Raw genomic sequence first — 25,547 nt, 5'->3', positions numbered from 1 at the left:
CATATCCAGTCCAGTCTAAATCATCATATCCCTGCCTAAAGATCAAAACTATAGGATTTGTGAATTTTGGCTTTGATGTGTCAACCCAATGACTTGTTGAACGACAGTGGACATAACAGACCACCCTGTTACACTCCAAACCTTTATGTTACATGTACCTTTCCTAATACATGTACAAGTAATGCCGACATGTGTAGGCCACGTCCATAAATGACAATCATGTTAATTATGATTATGAAGTTAAATAATATATATTACATATCCGATCTTGCAACAATGTACCCCATATACCTATGTACCCCATATACCCCATATACCCCTAATACCCTATATACAGTGTACCCTAATATCATTGTTTGTTGACATTGTTTTTTTACATTTTCATCAAGTAAATAGAGGATATATAACAGTGTCTTCAGTAATACCAAATATATTTCACGAGTGGGGCTAATACAGTGTATTTTGATATTTTTCACGAGTGCGCAGCACGAGTGAAAAATATCAAAATATTAGCCACACGAGTGAAATATATTTGGTATTACTGAAAACACTGTTAGATATTCTGTTTATTACATTTTTTACCAACGAAAAACCTCCCCCGTATGCTAACTAGGCCTACAGCGAAAGTTTGCATTCAAAAAAAGTAGTTTCCCCTGTCCAGGTGATGACATATATGTCGGGCTTTCTGATTGGTCAATTATTTTGGTATTTTCTAATCATTAATTTGATTGGTCAAATCAGCAAAAGTGATATTTTTCACTAGTGAAAAATATCACTTTTATAGAATGAATAATTTTTGATATTTCACTGGTAAAAATGTAATAAATAGCTCCTATGTCAATGATCTGAAATATATTAAAGCGCTTCAATCCTACATATTTTTTTTCTTATAAAATCGTGTCTGACGGAGACACAACACCTAATAGAGTACCGTCGTCACAATGAGAGATAGGTGTGTAGATGTGGGTTGTAAAGTTGGCATTAGGAGACATATTAGAAAAAGGAAATCTGCTAGAAACTAATAACCTCCCCGGCACAATCTAAATGCTTAATGTTTAAAAGCGATAGCAATACCTTTACTAATGATCAAGAGATTGGCATATATGTACGAAGTGATTCGAGAATTATCAGAAATAAAACCGCAACCAGAAGATCAAAACGTTGATGTCGATGATGAATACGTGACGTCACATCCTGTTATTATCCACAGAATATCAACTTAATGGCCAGTCCTCCCACGCAAAATTTAAACTTTTATGAGGAGTTCAATAAAACCTCGATCATTTTGCCCAAGCGTGCACAACACCAACTCGTCTTCCATCACAAATGATGTCCTTAGCCCTCACGTAATTGTATACATCATCTCAAAGGGAAAGATCTTAACCCTGACGTTAAAATAAGGAAAGAGAAAAGATCCTAGGAAATCATCCATGATCTTTTAGAGATATCATATACTATCTCAGCAGGAGTCATCATTTACTCTGCCTTTCGACTCTAGATGATGTAAATCATGGTAAGGTTGGACAAGAACACAGTTTCAAGAAATCCTTTCACATTGTTCGTCTTCTATTGACACTGGTATAGAATCCTTTCACATTGTTCGTCTTCTATTGACACTGGTATAGAATCCTTTCACATTGTTCGTCTTCTATTGACACTGGTATAGAATCCTTTCACATTGTTCGTCTTCTATTGACACTGGTATAGAATCCTTTCACATTGTTCGTCCTCTATTGACACTGGTCTAGAATCCTTTCACATTGTTCGTCTTCTATTGACACTGGTCTAGAATCCTTTCACATTGTTCGTCTTCTATTGACACTGGTATAGAATCCTTTCACATTGTTCGTCTTCTATTGACACTGGTATAGAATCCTTTCACATTGTTCGTCTTCTATTGACACTGGTATAGAATCCTTTCACATTGTTCGTCTTCTATTGACACTGGTATAGAATCCTTTCACATTGTTCGTCTTCTATTGACACTGGTATAGAATCCTTTCACATTGTTCGTCTTCTATTGACACTGGTATAGAATCCTTTCACATTGTTCGTCCTCTATTGACACTGGTCTAGAATCCTTTCACATTGTTCGTCTTCTATTGACACTGGTATAGAATCCTTTCACATTGTTCGTCTTCTATTGACACTGGTATAGAATCCTTTCACATTGTTCGTCTTCTATTGACACTGGTATAGAATCCTTTCACATTATTCGTCCTCTATTGACACTGGTCTAGAATCCTTTCACATTGTTCGTCCTCTATTGACACTGGTCTAGAATCCTTTCACATTGTTCGTCCTCTATTGACACTGGTCTAGAATCCTTTCACATTGTTCGTCCTCTATTGACACTGGTCTAGAATCCTTTCACGTTGTTCGTCCTCTATTGACACTGGTCTAGAATCCTTTCCCTTTGTTCGTCCTCTATTGACACTGGTCTAGAATCCTTTCACATTGTTCGTCCTCTATTGACACTGGTCTAGAATCCTTTCACATTGTTCGTCCTCTATTGACACTGGTCTAGAATCCTTTCACGTTGTTCGTCCTCTATTGACACTGGTCTAGAATCCTATTACATTGTTCGTCCTCTATTAACACTGGTCTAGAATCCTTTCACATTGTTCGTCCTCTATTGACACTGGTCTAGAATCCTTTCACGTTGTTCGTCCTCTATTGACACTGGTCTAGAATCCTTTCACGTTGTTCGTCCTCTATTAACACTGGTCTAGAATCCTTTCACATTGTTCGTCCTCTATTAACACTGGTATTAGCACCACAAACCACGAGGATGCACTACTGTTGTTCTGGGTGAAAGTGAAGACGAACATAGCGTGGAATCGAAGTTTCTTATCACAGCCCTTCCTGATGGGTACATTCTGAACATAGGGGAACCTTTTCCTGGAATTGATGATGATTCATATATTACAGTAGCCACCCTGGATAGTTTCTCCTGGCTGGAGAACAATGGCAATGTCGTTGATCGAGGGTTCGGGGATGTTTGGCAAGATTTGTAATCACGTGGTTTTACAACAAAAATGCTGTCTAAACTAAAACCTGGGCAGACTCAACATGACGGCCTACAAGCTAACCTAAATAGACCCATAACTAAACCCTATGGGTATTGGGGTCGTATCACGGACGATCCAAGCAATAGCTATCTTTTAAATCACAACTTGCCTTTAACATTTTCATTGATGTCATCGAGTCAATTGTTAGAATAGTAACAGCCTGTCTACATCACCAAGTACCTCAGTGATGACGTTATACGATGTCAGATCCACTGGCGGTATAATATCAGTGTAAAGAACAGTGTTTGGATCCAGCATGACAGCCTCGACACCATAACTCCCACTGTACAGAGAACCATCGGGGGAATGCCCCCACGTACTCAGCATCCTATACTATTTAGGATACTACACGTGTTTGGAAACGAGCAAACCTTTGCATCCATAAGTCAAAAAGTTTAAGACAAACCTCAAGTGATGTAGATTTCGCTACCAAACGTCATCTTCCAGGTATTAGGTATGGTCGACTTGGACAATTAGAACTAAGACATAGACCAACACTGACATGGCCAGTCAGATTCTAGGACAGACTTTTGGCACAACAATGGCGCTGTATTCTTGTGTACAGCTGTACATGTTTGGATTTACTACAGAGGCTACCAATAGCACAAACAAACTATCATATTTGTTTACGTCATTTAGAAACCAGACCCGTAGTGTGACATTTTACACATCTCGTATTTCTACAATGATGTCCACCATTAAACTCGTTCATACTCTAAAGTTGTACCCCTCTACAAAGATTTTGTAGCGTGTACGATGGAACAAGTAAGTGTGTGGAAATCTGTGTCCTTTTATAAGTATACCTTTACCTTATAATATGTAACACTATCTGAATAAAATTGAATTAAAAGCAAAAAGAGAATACCGTACTGATATGAGAATGTGCCTGTGAAGTTTGGGATGGCTGCGCACTCCGTATATCGTACGAGCATAAACTGTCTTTAAAGTTAAAATTTAAATAAAGAAGGTGTACCTGTTGCAGATCTAAGAAAATTCTGGTTTTTGGAAAATGCCCTGGACTATCAAAGGTAGGGGAAGCAGGAATGTTACTATAGAGAAATGGAAATTTACAGAGGGAATCGAAACCTTCTTGTCAGTGAAGATAGAGGTTAAAGGTTCCGAGTATGAGGTTTATGTTATCGTTGACTTCAAACCGAAGAGGGTTTATAAGATCAATTGATCCAATCCTTTACACACGAGTAGCATGGCGTCATCAATATCCTTTAACAAGCATACCTCTCGATAATGACAATATTGAACAAGTGTCAAGAAGTGTCATATACCTTTAACCAACGATTGTATTTCTGTGGTATAGCTGTTGACACTGAGAAAGGATCTCGTCGACACTCGCTCATAAACGCTCTAGAAAACACCATCCATAGCAATAGGTTAGAACTAACAATTGTGATAGGGACCTCGGATCAATGTTAGTCCGGGGACACTCCGTCTGTGGAGTTTATTGTCTAAAACATCACAGACTTGTAAATTAACTGTGAATTGTGACTGAGGACCTTCAGTCCAGTCATACTCTATACGTGAAGAACAATTCTAATAAAGAGGAACACTAAATCGATAACACAAGTCCGAGTAAAATGTCACTGGATGCAATATTCGCGAACCACACAACGTGACCTCCCAGTGACGAGGGGAAAGAAATCCAATACTTGATCACAAAATAGTGACCTTGACTACCGGAGTTGACCGTCGTAAAACCTTTTAATCAGTGTCCATCTGAGGTTACTAAAACAAGCGGGAGAGGAACAGTACAGGGGTCGATAGGAATCTTATTACAGTAAAGTTACAGGGGATACTGGCTACAGGGGTCGATAGGAACCTTAGTACGGTAACGTTACAGGCGACACTGACTACAGGGGTCGATAGGAACCTTAGTACGGTAAAGTTACAGGCGATACCGGCTACAGGGGTCGATATGAACCTTAGTATAGTAAAGTTACAGGCGATACTGGCTACAGAGGTCGATAGGAACCTTAGTACAGTAAAGTTACAGGCGATACTGGCTACAGGGGTCGATAGGAACCTTAGTACAGTAAAGTTACAGGCGATACTGGCTACAGAGGTCGATAGGAACCTTAGTACAGTAAGGTTACAGGCGATACTGACTACAGGGGTCGATAGGAACCTTAGTACAGTAAGGTTACAGGGGTCGATAGGAACCTTAGTACGGTAACGTTACAGGCGATACTGGCTACAGGGGTCGATAGGAACCTTAGTACAGTAAGGTTACAGGCGATACTGACTATAGGGGTCGATGGGAACCTTAGTACAGTAAAGTTACAGGCGATACTGACTACAGGGGTCGATAGGAACCTTAGTACAGTAAAGTTACAGGCGATACTGACTATAGGGGTCGATGGGAACCTTAGTACAGTAAAGTTACAGGCGATACTGGCTACAGGGGTCGATAGGAACCTTAGTACAGTAAAGTAACAGGCGACACTGACTACAGGGGTCGATAGGAACCTTAGTACAGTAAAGTTACAGGCGATACTGACTACAGGGGTCGATAGGAACCTTAGTACGGTAAAGTTACAGGCGATACTGGCTACAGGGGTCGATAGGAACCTTAGTACGGTAAAGTTACAGGCGATACTGGCTACAGGGGTCGATAGGAACCTTAGTACAGTAAAGTTACAGGCGATACTGGCTACAGGGGTCGATAGGAACCTTAGTACAGTAAAGTTACAGGGGACACTGACTACAGGGGTCGATAGGAACCTTAGTACAGTAAAGTTACAGGCGACACTGACTACAGGGGTCGATAGGAACCTTAGTACAGTAAAGTTACAGGCGATACTGACTACAGGGGTCGATAGGAACCTTAGTACGGTAAAGTTACAGGCGATACTGACTACAGGGGTCGATAGGAACCTTAGTACGGTAAAGTTACAGGCGATACTGGCTACAGGGGTCGATAGGAACCTTAGTACGGTAAAGTTACAGGGGTCGATAGGAACCTTAGTACGGTAAAGTTACAGGGGTCGATAGGAACCTTAGTACAGTAAAGTTACAGGCGATACTGACTACAGGGGTCGATATGAACCTTAGTACAGTAAAGTTACAGGCGATACTGACTACAGGGGTCGATAGGAACCTTAGTACAGTAAAGTTACAGGCGATACTGGCTACAGGGGTCGATAGGAACCTTAGTACAGTAAAGTTACAGGCGATACTGACTACAGGGGTCGATAGGAACCTTAGTACGGTAAAGTTACAGGCGACACTGACTACAGGGGTCGATAGGAACCTTAGTACGGTAAAGTTACAGGCGATACTGGCTATAGGGGTCGATAGGAACCTTAGTACGGTAAAGTTACAGGCGATACTGGCTACAGGGGTCGATAGGAACCTTAGTACGGTAAAGTTACAGGCGATACTGGCTACAGGGGTCGACAGGAACCTTAGTACAGTAAAGTTACAGGCGATACTGGCTATAGGGGTCGATAGGAACCTTAGCACAGTAAAGTTACAGGGGTCGATAGGAACCTTAGTACAGTAAAGTTACAGGCGATACTGCCTACAGGGGTCGATAGTAACCATAATACAGTAAAGTTACAGGTGATACTGGCTACAGGGGTCGATAGGAACCTTAGTACAGTAAAGTTACAGGCGATACTGCCTACAGGGGTCGATAGTAACCATAATACAGTAAAGTTACAGGTGATACTGGCTACAGGGGTCGATAGGAACCTTAGTACAGTAAAGTTACAGGCGATTCTGACAACAGGGGTCGATATGAACCTTAGTACGGTAAAGTTACAGGCGATACTGGCTACAGGGGTCGATAGGAACCTTAGTACAGTAAAGTTACAGGCGATAGGCAGGCTAACACAATAAGGCGAGTTATTAACATTGTATTGATCGTTTGGAAGTCGACCAAACATAACAAATTGCCTTGTAATATTAATGAAAAGAAAATGAACTCCAAATTAAAAAAAAAAAGAAAAAAAAATAACTACATGCCAAATGAACGATCCCGCGTAGCCAATATTTCTATTCAGTTTTATGTTTTCTTAAGAATAATCCCAATTTCCCATCAACGCGTTTACTTCAATTTATTAAATACGTTTTCGTGTTGCATGCATCGTTTTTTAATTAGATTTCGTATTTGGTATGAAACAAAACCCATCTAGTCTCGATCCGGATTTTGACGATGATTGTTACTATCGTGTACAAAGGTTATAAATAAGGCCCTTTGCCAGTCTATGACATTTTCGAGCTAACCTTCGCTCCACATTAAACCATAATTTACACGATTTCCTGGTATTATTTACACGATTTTCTGGTATTATTTACACGATTTTCTGGTTTTATTTACACGATTTCCTGGTATTATTTACACGATTTCGTGGTATTATTTACACGATTTCCTTGTATTATTTACACGATTTCATGGTCAAACACCAAACGTTTCTTTAGCAGCGTTTAACAGATGCTATACCATTAACGCAGGTGTCTGTGTGGAGTACAATGTACTTCCGTGTTACTTAATTCTGCTAAAACTCCATCTGTTCAGCATCAATATTTTCTATAAAGGTGTCAATCAATTCGTTATTCCACTTGTTAACATTTTCTGTGACCAAGTAACATCTGGGATAATACAAGCCGTGTCTGTTTTACAACTTAATACCAATGGCAGTAGACAGTGTACATCAGAGAACAGCTTACTAAAAACCCACCACGGCAAAGTAACATTGTTTTAAATTCTGATGAACATATTACATAATCTTCCTTTTTTTCATTTAGGCTACCTACACTTGTATCATCATCTATCCTATCATTACAAATAAACAAGGCATTCAATCGACAACCCTGACAGACGGTTATCAACGTTATTCTTAACTTCATCCTTTTTACTTGTTAGTTTAGATATCTAAATCATCAAAACGTGTACAACTTAATTGTTTTCCATCATTTCTTAAAGCGTCATATCTTTATTTACTCCATCAACTGATATAAAATCATTATCAGTTTGCGGTCGGGCGTTTACACAGCCAGTGTATACAATCAAAGTATCTCTAAAAACGTAAATACTTCTGTTAATGTTCAGCAAAAATGGGCACCAGTACAGTGTATAGAACTTTCATCAACGTCACTGATAAGAAAATGCAAGTAATGCTTTCATATAAGAGTTATGCCCCCCTGATTTTCTTTTCCCTACATTTGTTCTGTTTTCCATCCGGATACGAAAGCCGGTAAGTTTACAATATTAACACCGTATGGTCGATATTCAGTAAAATATGGTTTATCACTAGGTTGAATGATTTCTATAAACTCCAGATATCGTGATTTCTTTGACGACCACAGACATTTATAGACAGGATACGTACGTAATTGCTCATAATTATCATGTTCATCACAATTAGGGTGTCCTCCTTCCTCCCCTATTACCTGTGTGTCTGGGGTCACCTGTCTCTGGCTCTTATTATCACTGGTAACAATGATGTACCTGTGATATGTACCTGGACATCATGTGATATCTGTTCCTTAGGAATACCTTTTGTTTTCTTCAGTGTGTGAGCATTCCTGGCTATGGACACAGGGATCAGTAAGGCGTCCCTCAATTTCCGGTGGATACTGGTCATTGATGAAGAATGGCCTCCTCTGATTTTCTTTCCATGCTTCACAGCCTAAAGGTCTTCATTGTATACATGATATGGAGTTTTTCATGCTGTTTACCATATTACCAATACCATGCACGCTAGTTAACCGCTTTATCGGTAATGATTAAACTAGGATGCCTCCAAATATTAGGTTGTACTCCATACGGCGTCGTTGCATTTCAACCAGCTTTTCATTCAGACGTTCATTCTTACTCTTCGGGTCAATAACGTTAGCGCTTCATGTTAAATTTGCCTTTGTCCAGTTGGCGTTATCATCCTATAACTGCCAACTGAACACAGTTTAATGCTTATATTTACCACTTTTTGAAAAAAATCACTATAATTAACGGAATTTAAGTTTTCTCGCCACTCTCGGCTGTGCGTCTGTTAACAGCTAACAGCTCTACCACGCTGTTCCGCGTAAATAAATAGTGCGTAAAATAAAAGAAAACCATACAAGAAAGGTCAATGTGCTACAAATATGTAATGTAAATATCATTATGAAAACACAAGATATAAACTGACCGTCTAGTTTTTCAAAAGGAAAATGTGTTTTGAATATTTGTTTTTTTTCCTGCAACTGGGGTGTGCTTCACTAGGCACACTTTTTTATGCGCCGGTTGGCATTTCATGAGATGATAATGCTCAACTGCTGTTGGGACATTTTATGTAGTGACAATGTCATAGAGCGGTAAATAGTATGTCTCTGTACTTCATGTGTTTACTGTGGACTGTATACCATCAAGCATGCCACTGGTTCCCTGTCAGAAATACCCCCGTTAACTTTTTTAGGCTCTAGGTCCAAGGAGCGAATTTAACTTTGGCATTTTTCAATGGCCGACAATCGTGAGTCCATGCAAGTAATCAAGTTCAATAGCTTATTCAAAATTCATGATACCACCGTGCTGGACTCGGACATTTCTACACTGTCAGCATTTCTGATGTTGTACACCCTTCGCCTACACCACAAGCACAGTTTTGATTGAAACATATTGTATTGCCTTTTCTTAGCAAGGGGGGTGGGGGGGGGGGGGGGGGGGGGGGCGCAAACACAAAACCGGCACAGTCGTGCTACCGCTGTTGGATGACATCCTAGTTTTCGAACTAATATCACACTTTTCAAGTTCGAGTAACTTTTGTTTAACGTCGATATAGGTATATAACACGATAACACAAGCTCGCTAGATAAGTTTTTACAATCGACATAATAAATAAATGATATGTACATGCTGTATTTAAAGACAGTGGGGAGATGCATATTTTACGTCACTACTAAATAGAAATAAATCCTAGACATCTTGCTCCACCGATAGATTTACCTATGACAATACAAAACATAACATTTCAGATAATATGAGTTTACTATGTATTGCGAGAGAGAGAGAGAGAGAGAGAGAGAGAGTATATGGTCAGTGTCTTAGAATATCAGCTGTATTTTGGCGAGAGTAATGAAAGACAAAAGTGGCGAGCCTTGGCGAGCCACTTTTGTCTTTCTGTCCCGAGCCAAAAATACAGCTTATATTTTAAGACACTCACCATGTATTCTATTTATCCTGCAACAATCATGAAAAAATAATCATCAAAAATAATCATTTTGAAGTGAAACGGTGTCAAAAATGACAGAAATATGTTTGCCTTTAAACGTTGTTTCACTTTGAAGTACATTTGTAGGTCAGTCGAATTGACGCACGTGCTAAGATTCCAAAATACAGCTGTTTTCCGTCACTGCCGTATACAGCAAAATAGATATGGTGGGCGTATTCCGACAATGCGGTGGTAGTTGCAGGATAAATATATATATACATATGTGTCGGCTACGCCCTCAGGGGAATATGACTACTTGACGTAGACAGACCTTCATATCACCCTACCAAGTGGACCATATATGTATAAAAACTAGTCCAGCATGTATACCACATATAGAAGCACGTGTAAGCATAAAGCATTATAAGCACAAAACAAAATTAGAAACTATAAAGCACATTCCATTTAATCCTGCAAGCACACGAGCAAGAACATATAAACACATGGCACAATGTTCAAAGGAAAAATGTATAGAAAATATCTGGAAAGCAGGACAGGACATGGACAAATGACACTATGACAGATTTACAGGTAAGGCCGTACCAGCTTACCATACATGTCTTGAAACTGACCAGATCCACAGCGTTTCTTGTTTCCTCAGGGAGATCCTGCCATAGTTTGGCAGTCAGGTATGAGAAGCTGTTGAGACCATACCTGTCTGTCCTTACAGTCGGAACTTTCAACATGTTGCCATACCGGCAATGCGAGTTCTTTTAAATAAGATGGTCATATAGTTGTCTTCCTACACGTAGCATATTTGTATGTGATTATCGAAGTAAGTCATCATAGTTTGAATCAAATTCTTGGTTCGTGAATTTTAGAGCTCTGTAATTCACTTTACGAGGTTGTCTGTGCTGCCTTTATTACAAAAATGTCATACTAAAGGACCAAAATTAAAATTTTATAAAATAAAGACATTATTTATTTCCTTCCTCCCTTTAAATGTAAGGTGATACCCTATACGTCAAGAACATTTATATACATTTGACGGTTTATTTAAGATATTTGAAATATGTAGTGAAAAATATAGTAAATAGTCAATTTCAACATGCAGTAGTAATATCATTGATAAATATATTGAAGAGTGAGGGCATCAGGGTGGAGCATTGGGGTACTCCTTTTACAATAGGTTCATACGTGTACTAGGCGAATTTCCTATTTTTACACATTGTTTTCCGTAAGGTACCTATTTATCAATTCCGTAGCGTGTTCAGTAATACCATACGGCCACAGCTTTTCGAGGATGATAACAGTGCGGAAGGGAGTCAAATGCCTTGATCCATTAGTATGGCCCACATATAGCTATTTCTGTCGAGGACGCGATTCCTCTGTTATAAATAATAATGCTGACTGGCAACTGTAACCTCCTCGAAAACAAGAGGGACCTGCATGGAAGACTTTCTGAAAGAAACCAATCAATTTTTCTGATGTGGCTCAAAACAGTTTTGACTGTAGTTTCCCTTACAGAGAGAGAAAGACCCTTTTCTTATGTATTGGTGATACCCTGACAGGTTTTAATTGGTCAGGAAAGGACCCCTAAGTCAGGGAACTGTTTATCAGAGCAGTACTCAGTGGCAGTAGTAGATTGTAGTAATTCACCTTTAGTCAGAGGTAGAATCTTAGGCGAGATAAATCTAACATCAATCTCCTTTTCGGATCCAATCTGCTCTTTAACAGGGCCGAAAGAGAGAGATTGTGAAGGTTTTGTTGATTTTTTCCCGGGGTTTCTTTGCCGTTTTTCTATTAGAAAGAGGCAGATCTCAGAAATAAACAGTACATAGTAGAATAGAAATAATCAACTTTGACTCGTGTATTGTTGCAGGAAATACAACTCGGACTTGGATATTTTGCAATTTTAATTAATAACTCAGGCCCGCGGCCTTCGTTATTAATTTAATTGCAAAATATCCTCGTCCTCGTTGTATATCCTGCAAAATTACACGAATCATCGTTAATTATTTCTTAAGCAATTACAAAATGAGCACACTTCAATTGGGTTACGTATTAATTTGTTGTTTTCTTGTAGCTGTACATTTCCCTGAACATAATGGCTCTTATTTGTCAGGAGGGCATGATGGTTCTCACACCATACCATAAAAGACTGCCGAATATTTTTTCCTTTAATTTTTATAACGTTATTTCTATGTTTCTAAGAGGATGCCAGTTTGCATCACTTTTACATTGTTTAAAATTTTTCCACAGTTTTTGTGGTTTATAGCTTTCTGCAGTTCCGAATTTATAAATGGGGAATCTTTGCCAATTTTTGTTTATTTGGATGTGCTCATCAACATTTTCATTTGAATTTTTCATCGTCAATATCGTCTAACACATGAGCAACTTGAGAGGGAGCAAGCCTGGATCAGGTCCTCCCTAAGTTTCGTTTATTGAAGTCCTTTGAAGGATCTAGTCTTAATATTGTCTACTCGGGCTGTATGTACCTGGCCCCTTGTTACACGTAGGACGAGGTGTAGAACGAATATTCATACCCTGCTCTCCGGCAGGGTATGAAGTCCCTCCCATTGCCGATAGTGTAGCAAGCCCCGATGTGATTCACATCGGGCAGTATTAGCAGTGGTAAAATTTTTCTCGGATAAAAAAAAACATGTAAATTGATGATTCTAGTATCTATGATGAATATTCAAGCAACAAACCTGCACATTACTTCAAATGTTTGACAATAAATAGTAAAATCCAAAACGAGCAAGACACACGGAGATATCAGTTCAAACATACCGCCATCTTTGATACAAGTGTAAAGGTCAATTTCCTTATAAGGAAATCAAAATAAATTGATGCTAATGAGGTTTCCCGCGAGATTTCAACAGAAAAACGGATTCGGAGTAATAAAATGTATATCTCGGTAAGGAAGGTCAATTCATTCTGAAATTATTTAATTACGCAAAGTAAGATTCGCTTTCTTCACAAGAGTTACAAAAGAGTGGTTAAATATCTCTGATTATGTATTTATTTATCGTAGTAGCTTCATCCATATATGGATCACGGGTTCCATATTTGGGTTAGAATCCTCGCGAGAGTTCTTCGAGAAGTATCATGGCGGATCACGGAGACAACTCCGAGCATTATGATATCAGAATATGCGAATTAAAGATTTCTAGATTAGACGGTAGGCTAATACATTGCAAAATTGAATTATAAATGTTTAATTATACGAACTATTACTCCAAAGTTAAACGATATCCGCTATTTGTAGCATTTTCGAGGTTCACTGTTTTGCTACATTACGAGCAATGGGAGGGAATCGTAGCTCTGACGACGGCCATCTGTCAAAAATTATCCGTCCGTCGTCCAGAGCTACGTTATCGCAGCTAGACGAGGTGGTGCCAGTCACTCGCGCTAGTGTCCACTACTTTATTATTGAACAACGTGTTCTGGTCTATTTGTGAGAAAAACATCCATTAATGAAGGATGCATTCCTTTACAAAGCATGTGGATTTTTCAGATCAAAAGCGTCACATCAGTCCTGTAATAGCTTAGTTTTGGCCTGTGTTTTCATGTCAAAGTTCAAATCACCAGTAACACATACATTATCATGCTTGGTGATTGTCTTATCCGTGGTAACGTCATTTGTAAAATTAGTATCCTTTATGCTTGGAGGTGTATAGACATCTTTAATGAGCCATTTAATTTTTTTGTCAGTTCAATGCGTCCTTAATTTTTAAAAATTTAATTTTTTTGCATCCGTCTGGAGGGTATATCACATTGTATGTACCTTATAATACCTCATCCTTTACAGTTTCTGTCTTTCATGTACCTATTATGTTTATCTACTGTAATTGGTCACTTGGGAAAGAGTTGTCTAGTTTAGTCTCTGTTACGATCAAAATGTCAAAACAATTTCCAAAAATGGTTCTGTGAGTTTTTGCCGAAGATCGATCGTTTACACTCGCCTCAGAGTAAAATATTGATGATGTATAACGGTTTCGTAGTGGATGGAATGTGTCAAGTCCGCTATCATATCGCCGGAATGTGTCAAGTCCGCTATCATATCGCCGTGTCCCGTCAGGCTGTTTCAATGTTTGTAAACTGGTCAATTTCGGGATTAGCTGTTAAACATCGTATAGTTCATCTGATGGGTCCTGATTTCTTGTGAAGTTTGAGCAAGGAAACTTTCATTCATCAGATGGCGGACTGGGTCCATGATAGGTTGGCATTCATGATTTAAAGAAATATAGTGGTCATCAGGAGGACTCCAAAAACTCCCGCCATCTTGCTTGACTAGAAGTCAATATGCATGACTTGGTAGTTTTCTCACTAAATACGAGGTGTGTCAGGAAGACTCAGGACCAGAATCAAACAATTACATAAGCGTCCGTTATTTGTGGTATGTGTATTGCCTGAAGTTTAGCTGTATTCCTGGTAAGCGTCCTTTATTTGTGGTGTTTGTATTGCCTGAAGTTTAGCTGTCTTCCTGGTAAGCGTCCGTTATTTGTGGTATGTGTATTGCCTGAGGTTTAGCTGTATTCCTGGTAAGCGTCCTTTATTTGTGGTGTTTGTATTGCCTGAAGTTTAGCTGTATTCCTGGTAAGCGTCCGTTATTTGTGGTATGTGTATTGCCTGAGGTTTAGCTGAATTCCTGGTAAGCGTCCGTTATTTGTGGTATGTGTATTGCCTGAGGTTTAGCTGTCTTCCTGGTAAGCGTCCGTTATTTGTGGTGTTTGTATTGCCTGAAGTTAAGCTGTATTCCTGGTAAGCGTCCGTTATTTGTGGTATGTGTATTGCCTGAAGTTTAGCTGTATTCCTGGTAAGCGTCCGTTATTTGTTGTGGTATGTGTATTGCCTGAAGTTTAGCTGTATTCCTGGTAAGCGTCCGTTATTTGTTGTGGTATGTGTATTGCCTGAAGTTTAGCTGTATTCCTGGTAAGCGTCCGTTATTTTTGGTGTTTGTATTGTCTGAGGTTTAGCTGTATTCCTGGTAAGCGTCCTTTATTTGTGGTATGTGTATTGCCTGAGGTTTAGCTGTATTCCTGGTAAGCGTCCTTTATTTATGGTATGTGTATTGCCTGAAGTTTGTTGTCTTCATTATCCCTGGTGCTTCAATACCGACTCCATAACCTTTCTTTTGATTTCGGATAAAGTCTTTTCATCTAAACGCATTTTATTACGATCAGTATGTTTTCGCGGCTTCACTTACCGACTTAAAAAAAAATATCTTTCGGTGATTTTTTTTCTAATAATTCCTAACGGCCATCCATACCTTTTAACATCCCCTTTGCATTCAGAGAAACAAAAAAGCCCACGCTAGTTTTTATCCATTTTTCAAGAAAGTTACTGATAATTACCATATTCGTACAAGTACGGAGTCCTACTTACATGTTATATCCATTTTCCGATATATTTTGTATAAACCGTGTAGTAATGACTGAACGGTCACTTTAACAGTGTTGATCAGTTTGGATTAAATCAATGGCATCTGACGATAACAGACTCCCTCGGGTAGCTGGCCACACCTGTTAATCTTGTAACAGCCTCATAGTGTCTCGATGGATTTTAACTCCTTCGAGACTTGATTTTGTACTTTATGTTGACCTATCGATACGTGGGAAGTTTAACTCTCCAAACCATGAAAGCGGGTTTTGTTTTTGTTGTTTCTATAAAGAAAAAAAACAGATAGTATTCTTTTCTCTGGCATTTATTTCTAGTTCATACAAAATAAGTTCATCAAACGCTTTCTTATGTAACGTAATTTGGGAATCTCTGATTGATTCGTTTTTGTATATGACCATTATTTTTTCCTGGTGATACTTTAAGGGGTATCATGCCGTAACATGTCTGTGTATTATACTCAGACGGCATAATTTCTCTTATTTTCTAATCCGTCCATCTGATGTCGGGTAAGACCAACTGCATTAGCGAATATGATGCCCAATTCACATAATCGTTGGTCGGAATGTTCTAATGATTTTTATTGTGCGCATGCTCCACAGCGGACCTTGGACAACGTACCTCCATTCCCTCTACTACTGGCTACGCGTTTTAGCCTCTATAAATCATTATTTCGTTGGTTTTAGCCTCTCTAAATCATTATTTCGTTGGTTTTAGCCTCTCTAAATCATTATTTCGTTGGTTTTAGCCTCTCTAAATCATTATTTCGTTAGTTTTAGCCTCTCTAAATCATTATTTCGTTGGTTTTAGCCTCTCTAAATCATTATTTCGTTAGTTTTAGCTTCTCTCAATCATTATTTCGTTGGTTTTAGCCTCTCTAAATCATTATTTCGTTAGTTTTAGCTTCTCTCAATCATTATTTCGTCGGTTTTAGCCTCTATAAATCATTATTTCGTTGGTTTTAGCCTCTTTAAATCATTATTTCGTTGGTTTTAGCCTCTCTAAATCATTATTTCGTTGGTTTTAGCCTCTCTAAATAATTATTTCGTTGGTTTTAGCCTCTATAAATCATTATTGCGTTGGTTTTCTCTCCTTGGTTATTTCATGTGTGGCACTAACTCTTTTTAATGACATCATCTGTTTCGTCATTGAGATTTCTCAAATTGCTCAAAAACATGGTTTTGGTACATTGGTTGTATCAGTTTAACTTTAACAGGTCGTATTTTGGTACTTCCAGTCGTTTTAATTGCTGCCCGATTCCGAGTCTATATCCTCCTCGTCTGTTTTCACCATATGACATAATCCTCCACGAATGCGCCGCCTTTTTGTAGCCTTCTTGGTGCTAACTATCATTATATTGTTCTCCTGCACTTTTTCATTAGTTTATTTCACTCAGAGCCTCTTGGGGTTGGTAAGAAGCTGTTGAGATATTTCCAATGTCTGTGTTGAATTTGTTTTGTCATAATATGTTTTGTCTTGATGTTTTATCAATGGCAACTGTCTGTCCTCTGGTGCCGCCGTGAATGCTTCTCGAACTTGACGGAGGTTTTCTTAACTTCACTTCATCAATCCAGTGCAAAAGCGTCAACGGATTCTGGACAAGGATTCTAAATTTTAGAATTGAATTTTCGTGTTACAATATAGTATTATACGCCAAAGTATACCAGTCCATTTTCATACTACAACTCATAATTATCTTCGCACAATTTTGACAGTTCCTTAACCCTTTATCATGTTTCCCTTTCAAAATGAATCAATAATACCTTGTTATCCTTCCTCTAAACAAAAACGTCCGTCCCAACTCTGCCAACCACTGGAGTAAGGGAGATCACTCTATCTGTGGTCTGAGGCAAACATAGGATAGACGCGCGAAATTACTACATGTCCATGGAATTTGACAAATCTACTATGTAATCTGTTCCAGAACACTAATAGAAATATCTACAGATGACAAAACAATGCTAAACGCTTCAGACATTTGACTGGCTGCCAAATAGACATGTCTACAAAAACCATAAAATCAGCACTAAAAATATCATGAACAAAAAAACCCGTACTTTTAATACTCGTCGAAATCTTAACCGCACTCCAGTCATTGTCTTGATAAGCTACAATATCGATTATTTTAGATCGCCAATATTTAACGAAAGTGTACACTTTGTGTAAAAATATATGCTGCTGACAGTCGCGCTTTCTCCTCGCGGAGTAGAACTTTGCGCATTTTACAAGATTGTACAAGGAGGAAAGTTTAGCAGTGTGCTAACCCATTCCAACGACTATTTGGTCTAGAAGGACGGATTACACATATACTGTATATATGAGTCGTGTTTCGACTGACTACTGATCAACTTGCCCTAAGTCTGATCATGGTGGTGGAACGGATGAGAACCTGTCATACCTGTAAGAAACATTACGAGGGCGTAGAACCATATTGTTGGAGTGTGAACGATTGCCACGGCATAAAGGAGAAGGAATACATGGTACTGGTCAACTCGGAACAAATGTGTTTTTGCTCACCATGCAAAGTCGCCGTTTTAAAGAATTTGCATCAAGGATTTTGAAACTGAATCGATGAGATCGTGAAGTCATTGGAAGAGAGGACAAAGAAATAGAAGATGACATGGGGGAAATTTCTGACGAGTCTGAAATTAGAAGAATTGTAAGAGACGAATTTTCTCTGAACAAATGAGGTGAAGCAAACGGGTGTCAAGGAGATACCTACAGCCAGGGTCATATGAGGACGGGTGTCAAGGAGACACCAACAACTCAGGTCATATGAGGACGGGTGTCAAGGAGACACCAACAGACAGGGTCATATGAGGACGGGTGTCAAGGAGACACCTACAGACAGGGTCATATGAGGACGGGTGTCAAGGGGACACCTACAGCCATGGTCATATCAGGACGGGTGTCAAGGAGACACCTACAGCCAGGGTCATATGAGGACGGGTGTCAAGGGGACACCTACAGCCAGGGTCATATCAGGACGGGTGTCAAGGAGATACCAACAGACAGGGTCATATGAGGACGGGTGTCAAGGAGACACCAACAGACAGGGTCCTGTGAGGACGGGTGTCAAGGAGATACCTACAGACAGGGTCCTATGAGGACGGGTGTCAAGGAGACACCAACAGCCAGGGTCCTATGAGGACGGGTGTCAAGGAGACACCAACAGACAGGGTCCTATGAGGACGGGTGTCAAGGGGACACCAACAGACAGGGTCATATGAGGACGGGTGTCAAGGAGACACCAACAGACAGGGTCATATGAGGACGGGTGTCAAGGAGATACCAAAGACAGGGTCATATGAGGACGGGTGTCAAGGAGACACCAACAGCCAGGGTCATATGAGGACGGGTGTCAAGGAGATACCTACAGACAGGGTCATATGAGGACGGGTGTCAAGGAGACACCAACAGACAGGGTCATATGAGGACGGGTGTCAAGGAGACACCAACAGACAGGGTCATATGAGGACGGGTGTCAAGGAGATACATGTACCTACAGACAGGGTCATATCAGGACGGGTGTCAAGGAGACACCAACAGACAGGGTCATATGAGGACGGGTGTCAAGGAGATACCTACAGCCAAGGTCATATGAGGACGGGGAATTAAGCGTACCTAGGACCTGACTTTTCATTAGGAGTGTGTCTAGGTATACAAACAAACTCAGTAATTAAATTGATGTCGTTACCATTTTATATGACATTAATGATACGACTGTTCGCTTGTAATTAATCCTCCAAAATCTGAATTCGTAAGACGTCATTTGACGGAGAGTGTAACAGGCTTTTCCTCAAATTAAAAAAAAATCTTTGGTGCATCATCATTTTAGCTACGTCGTCATTATGTACAGCAGAATGTGATGATCGTTTGGTGGTCCTGGCTCCAGAGAGATGAACTTCCCATACTGTCTCCTACAGTGAACATACTCAGAAAGAGAGAAGACATGTCAGGGGAAGGCTCATCCAGGGTGACCTGATCCTTGACCAATGCACAGTTTTAAGGACGAAAAGAGTCTTTTCGAGCTGTCGACGGAAAGATTAGTCCCCTTCTTGCGTAAACTCTCTCCAACTCGTCAGACGCGGTACTCGCATACGATTTCCCACCATTTTTTTCTGATTTGTCAGGTAGTCTAATAATTAAGCTTGGGATGGTTGGGAGGCACAGTGGTAGCACACTTGTCTTTCACTAATGCGGTGGGGGTTCGAATCCCCGATCGGACGTGAAAAGGTCACCTGCCCGACTACGTGGGTTTTCTCTGGGTAATCCGGTTTCCTCCCACAGTAAAGACCCTTCGCGTGCTTTCCTGGACAACAAGAGTGATAAGGTGGTAGAACTTTTGTTCGCAATTGTTGCTAAATAAATTTGAATAAATTTTAAAAGCTTTTTTACGTTTCCGGAGTTTTTTTCTTTTATAACATCAAAAAAGCTTAAGAAATGTCAGCGTCTCATGAGAGCTTTATATTAACCTCTGGGTCCTTATTAAATTGCACGTGTACCAATACAGCACTGTCTTCTTTCAACTTTTTGATCGTGTTCTCAGAGATGTTTGAATCTTCTTGGTAATTTCACGTGATGCAAATAAGAGGGTCAAAGATTCGGATGTCTGCACCCTTCAGTCAGTCTCTTCAGTCTAAAGCCGAACATTCAAGTATGTAGTGATATTCATCTCCAATGTTGTTGTTTTTACTGGATTTTTGGCACATTTTGTTTGTTTGTTTGATAGGGGTTTTTTTGTTTTTTGTTTTTGTTTTTGTTTGTTTTGTTTTTTTTTTATTAAAAAATGTAAATATTTGAAAGAAGCTATTTGGATTTTGGAAAGTCCACATTTATTCTACCATTTACGATATATACATGTATACATATAATAAACTACTGATTTTATCCTCTTTAGCTTCTGTTAGTTTTATCATTCTGGTCTTAATTTCAATATCACGCTGATGTCTACCGATCTCTTCATCAACCATAAAATCAGGATTAAACAATTTAAGGTGAAGTACAAACAGCTTACAAAACTTTAGATCAACTTTCTATTGCAGAGTTGTTAGAGAAAAAAAACATACTTCACAACCGTATAATAGAACTGGTGTCACTATATTTTGTCAATTTTTCAGTCGACACTGTAGATTGTGTAATCTCCCATTTTTCTAGTACTTCGTACACGGCTCTATAGCTCCTTTAAGTGCTTGTTTTCTGATGTGGTATTTTATATCGCTCACTACTAATACTTTTATATACATTTAAAAGGTGTATACTATGAAAGGCCGTTCATGTCAAAAACGAGATACATTTAACGCGTTAAGCTTTAACGCGTTTAACACATTTAACGCGTTAAACATAACATTTAACGCGTTAAAACTAGTTTTAACGCGTTAAAGCTTAACGCGTTAAATGTTTTCATGGAATTTTAACGCGTTAAATTTGTTACTTAGCTAGCATTTAACGTGATAAACAGCTTCATTCGTTTAACGCGTTAAAAGTCGTAGCTTTTATTTTAACGCGTTAAAATGACTAAAATAACAGACCAATCGAATTCCCTGTATCTACTATGTATTTAAAGGACTAACAGTATGGCTGCCAGAGCCAGTTTTCTGGAGAGAATTGACTCTACCGTCAGCTATTGCTATCGTAATTATTGTTGTTATCTTTTAAATAATGTACTACTGTTTACTTTTATATCTAAATTCTAATCGTGTGTTTATATTTGCCAGTTGTAGGAATATTTACTGTCATCAATGTTGCCATAGCAGCCGACCAGATAGACGAACTATCGACAAATACTTGTAGTAGGCTGATGGATGTTGGAGTGATAAATACAGTCTCTACATCTCGTTTTCTGTAAACTGCATTTATAACATGGTATATTGTGAGATGTTCTGTATTATCTCATCAATGTTCAAAGATGACAAAACTACCATATCCCAGAACAAAATGCCACCTTCGTGTCGGTGAGTGCATACACAACTCGGAACGTCAGTAAACAATGTGACGTCATCAGAATGTACCAGTTACAGTAATGTACAACAATGTATCTTACAGACCTTCATGAATACACAAGTGACCAAAAGAAAACCATAAAATCAGCACTAAAAATACCATGAACAAAAAAACCGTACTTTTAATACTCGTCGAAATCTTAACCGCACTCCAGTCATTGTCTTGATAAGCTACAATATCGAGTATTTTAGATCGCCAATATTTAACGAAAGTGTACACTTTGTGTAAAAATATATGCTGCTGACAGCGCTTTCTCCTCGCGGTGTAGAACTTTGGGTATTTTACAAGATTGTACAAGGAGGAAAGTTTAGCAGTGTGCCAACCCATTCCAACGACTATTTGGTCTAGAAGGACGGATTACACATAATATGAGTCGTGTTTCGACTGACTACTGATCAAAGCCCTAAGTCTGATCATGGTGGTGGAACGGATGAGAACCTGTCATACCTGTAAGAAACATTACGAGGGCGTAGAACCATGTTGTTGGAGTGTGAACGATTGCCACGGCATAAAGGAGAAGGAATACATGGTACTGGTCAACTCGGAACAAATGTGTTTTTGCTCACCATGCAAAGTCGCCGTTTTAAAGAATTTGCATCAAGGATTTTGAAATCGATGAGATCGTGAAGTCATTGGAAGAGAGGACAAAGAAATAGAAGATGGCATGGGGGAAATTTCTGACGAGTCTGAAATTAGAAGAATTGTGAGAGACGAGTTTTCTCTGAACAAATGAGGTGAAGCAAACGGATGTCAAGGAGATACCCAAGACAGGGTCATATGAGGACGGGTGTCAAGGAGATACCTACAGACAGTGTCCTATGAGGACGGGTGTCAAGGAGGTACCTACAGACAGGGTCCTATGAGGACGGGCAATTGAGCGTACCTAGGACCTGACTTATCATTAGTCTAGGTATACAAACAAACTCAGTAATTAAATTGATGTCGTTACCATTTTATATGACATTAATGATACGACTGTTCGCTTGTAATTAATCCTCCAAAATCTGAATTCGTAAGACGTCATTTGACGGAGAGTGTAACACGCTTTTCCTCAAATTAATAAAAAATCTTTGATGCATCATCATTTTAGCTACGTCGTCATTATGTACAGCAGAATGTGATGATCGTTTGGTGGTCCTGGCTCCAGAGAGATGAACCTCCCATACTGTCTCCTACAGTGAACATACTCAGAAACAGAGAAGACATGTCAGGGGAAGGCTCATCCAGGGTGACCTGATCCTTGACCAATGCACAGTTTTAAGGACGAAAAGAGTCTTTTCGAGCTGTCGACGGAAAGATTAGTCCCCTTCTTGCGTAAACTCTCTCCAACTCGTCAGAAGCGGTACTCGCATACGATTTCCCACCATTTTTTTCTGATTTGTCAGGTAGTCTAATAATTAAGCTTGGGATGGTTGGGAGGCACAGTGGTATCACACTTGTCTTTCACTAATGCGGTGGGGGTTCGAATCCCCGATCGGACGTGAATAGGTCACCTGCCCGACTACGTGGGTTTTCTCTGGGTAATCCGGTTTCCTCCCACAGTAAAGACTCTTCGCGTGCTTTCCTGGACAACAAGAGTGATAAGGTGGTAGAACTTTTGTTCGCAATTGTTGCTAAATAAATTTGAATCAATTTTAAAAGCTTTTTTACGTTTCCGGAGTTTTTTCTTTTATAACATCAAAAAAGCTTAAGAAATGTCAGCGTCTCATGAGAGCTTTATATTAACCTCTGGGTCCTTATTAAATTGCACGTGTACCAATACAGCACTGTCTTCTTTCAACCTTTTGATCGTATTCTCAGAGATGTTTGAATCTTCTTAGTAATTTCACGTGATGCAAATAAGAGGGTCAAAGATTCGGATGTCTGCACCCTTCAGTCTCTGAACGAGGGCCCCCCGGGCTATTCGCCCTAGCTACACAGGGACCCGATAATTTGATTTGTACACCAACCTATGTTATTATAAACATCGAGGGTTGCAATCACGAATTTCAATCTTTTAATTAGAGTACACGGTGTCAAATAATTAATTTCTAGAGTAAGAAACTCCTTTCACTGTCTAAAGCCGAACATTCAAGTATGTAGTGATATTCATCTCCAATGTTGTTTTTTTACTGGATTTTTGGCACATTTTGTTTGTTTGTTTGATAGTTTGTTTTTGTTTTGGTTTTTTTTTGTTGTTTTTTTTTTATTAAAAAATGTAAATATTTGGATTTTGGAAAGTCCACATTTATTCTACCATTTACGATAAATACATGCATACATATAATAAACTACTGATTTTATCCTCTTTAGCTTCTGTTAGTTTTATCATTCTGGTCTTAATTTCAATATCACGCTGATGTCTACCGATCTCTTCACCAACCATAAAATCAGGATTAAAAAATTTAAGGTGAAGTAACAGCTTACAAAACTTTAGATCAACTTTCTATTGCAGAGTTGTTAGAGAGAAAAAACATACTTCACAACCGTATAATAGAACTGGTGTCACTATATTTTGTCAATTTTTCAGTCGACACTGTAGATTGTGTAATCTCCCATTTTTCTAGTACTTCGTACACGGCTCTATATAGCTCCTTTAAGTGCTTGTTTTCTGATGTGGTATTTTATATCGCTCACTACTAATACTTTTATATACATTTAAAAGGTGTATAAACCCACGACCCAGTAGGGCTATATACACATTCCAGTCTCGTCCATCTCATGACAAACCTTCCTCTTCTTCAGCCACGCAGGTCGTTTTCCCTGTGTCGTTCATCTGAATAGTTCTGTTGCTACAATGCAGATTTAATGAAACTTGAACATATAAAAAAATCCGAATTGGAGTCAAGTGACAAATCTCCATAACCGTAAAAAATAGTAAATCTAAATCGTAGGGTATTTCTTATAGGGTAAGTTCAAAACCATGTGTGTGTTTTTTTGTTTTTGTTTTTTTCCAATACCACAAAAAAGATGACATATAAGTATAACATTTTCACAAGTACCAGGGTGTCCATAAGGTTCATCCGAAATAAGTCATAAGCTATACTTCGTGCATATAAAATTTAACATGCGGTCCCGAATGCAAAAGTAAGAAGGAGGAGAAGATACATGTATGTCGTCAGGTTCAAGGAATTTTAAAGATAACTACATGAACAGGATGTTGATCACTGAGCATGGTATTCCACACAGAAAAGCAACTAATCACTAAATCTACCTTTCTATAGAAGTTTTTTTTAATCAATAATTTTTAGAGGGAACACTAGTAATAGCCAAATAGGGTCAAACCACAACGAAATTACTCCAAAGAGCAGGAGAGCCCTACGGAGGTGAGCCGATCTTCAACGGCTGGAAAATACAACAGAACAGAACAGATGGCAGGCTGATGATTTGGTAGAGTTATCAAGGTTTACAGCGAAGTGTTGGATGTAAGAAGGAAGATTTTGTTGTTGATAACCTAAAGTACGGGACTCTATAGTCACTCCTGTTTATCAAACGGATAACAAAGTCTGATCTCGTACGGTAGGGGGTAGTAAGGAAGAAAGATAGTCTGGTGTTTTGATGGAGAATGTTTATCACTTTTTTTTTAATAAAGTCGATAAGCAGTGCTATTTTCTACAGATTCTGATCAACACCGGCAGACAGTGACATTAAAAAAAAATATTTCAAGAGGTTTACAAATAGATCTAGTATGACAAACATTATTTAACATTAAGGGACCCAATGCTTTGTTGGGTATCGGTATTTGCAGAACGTCGACCTCTGATTTTAGTGTAACTTAATCTAATTGAATTTAAACTTTCATTGGTTTTCATGACAATATCTGGAACTTGAGTATTACTCTCGTCAATACGAGTTATACTACAAACATAATATATTCATTTAGAAGGTTGGATTTATCTTAATCACTAGTACGTTTTCAGTTGCTGGATCTACTACAGTTGGTTTA

The sequence above is a fragment of the Pecten maximus genome, chromosome 11, assembly GCF_902652985.1.
Source record: "Pecten maximus chromosome 11, xPecMax1.1, whole genome shotgun sequence".
Taxonomy (NCBI): domain Eukaryota; kingdom Metazoa; phylum Mollusca; class Bivalvia; order Pectinida; family Pectinidae; genus Pecten; species Pecten maximus.
This window is presented reverse-complemented; position numbering follows the sequence as displayed.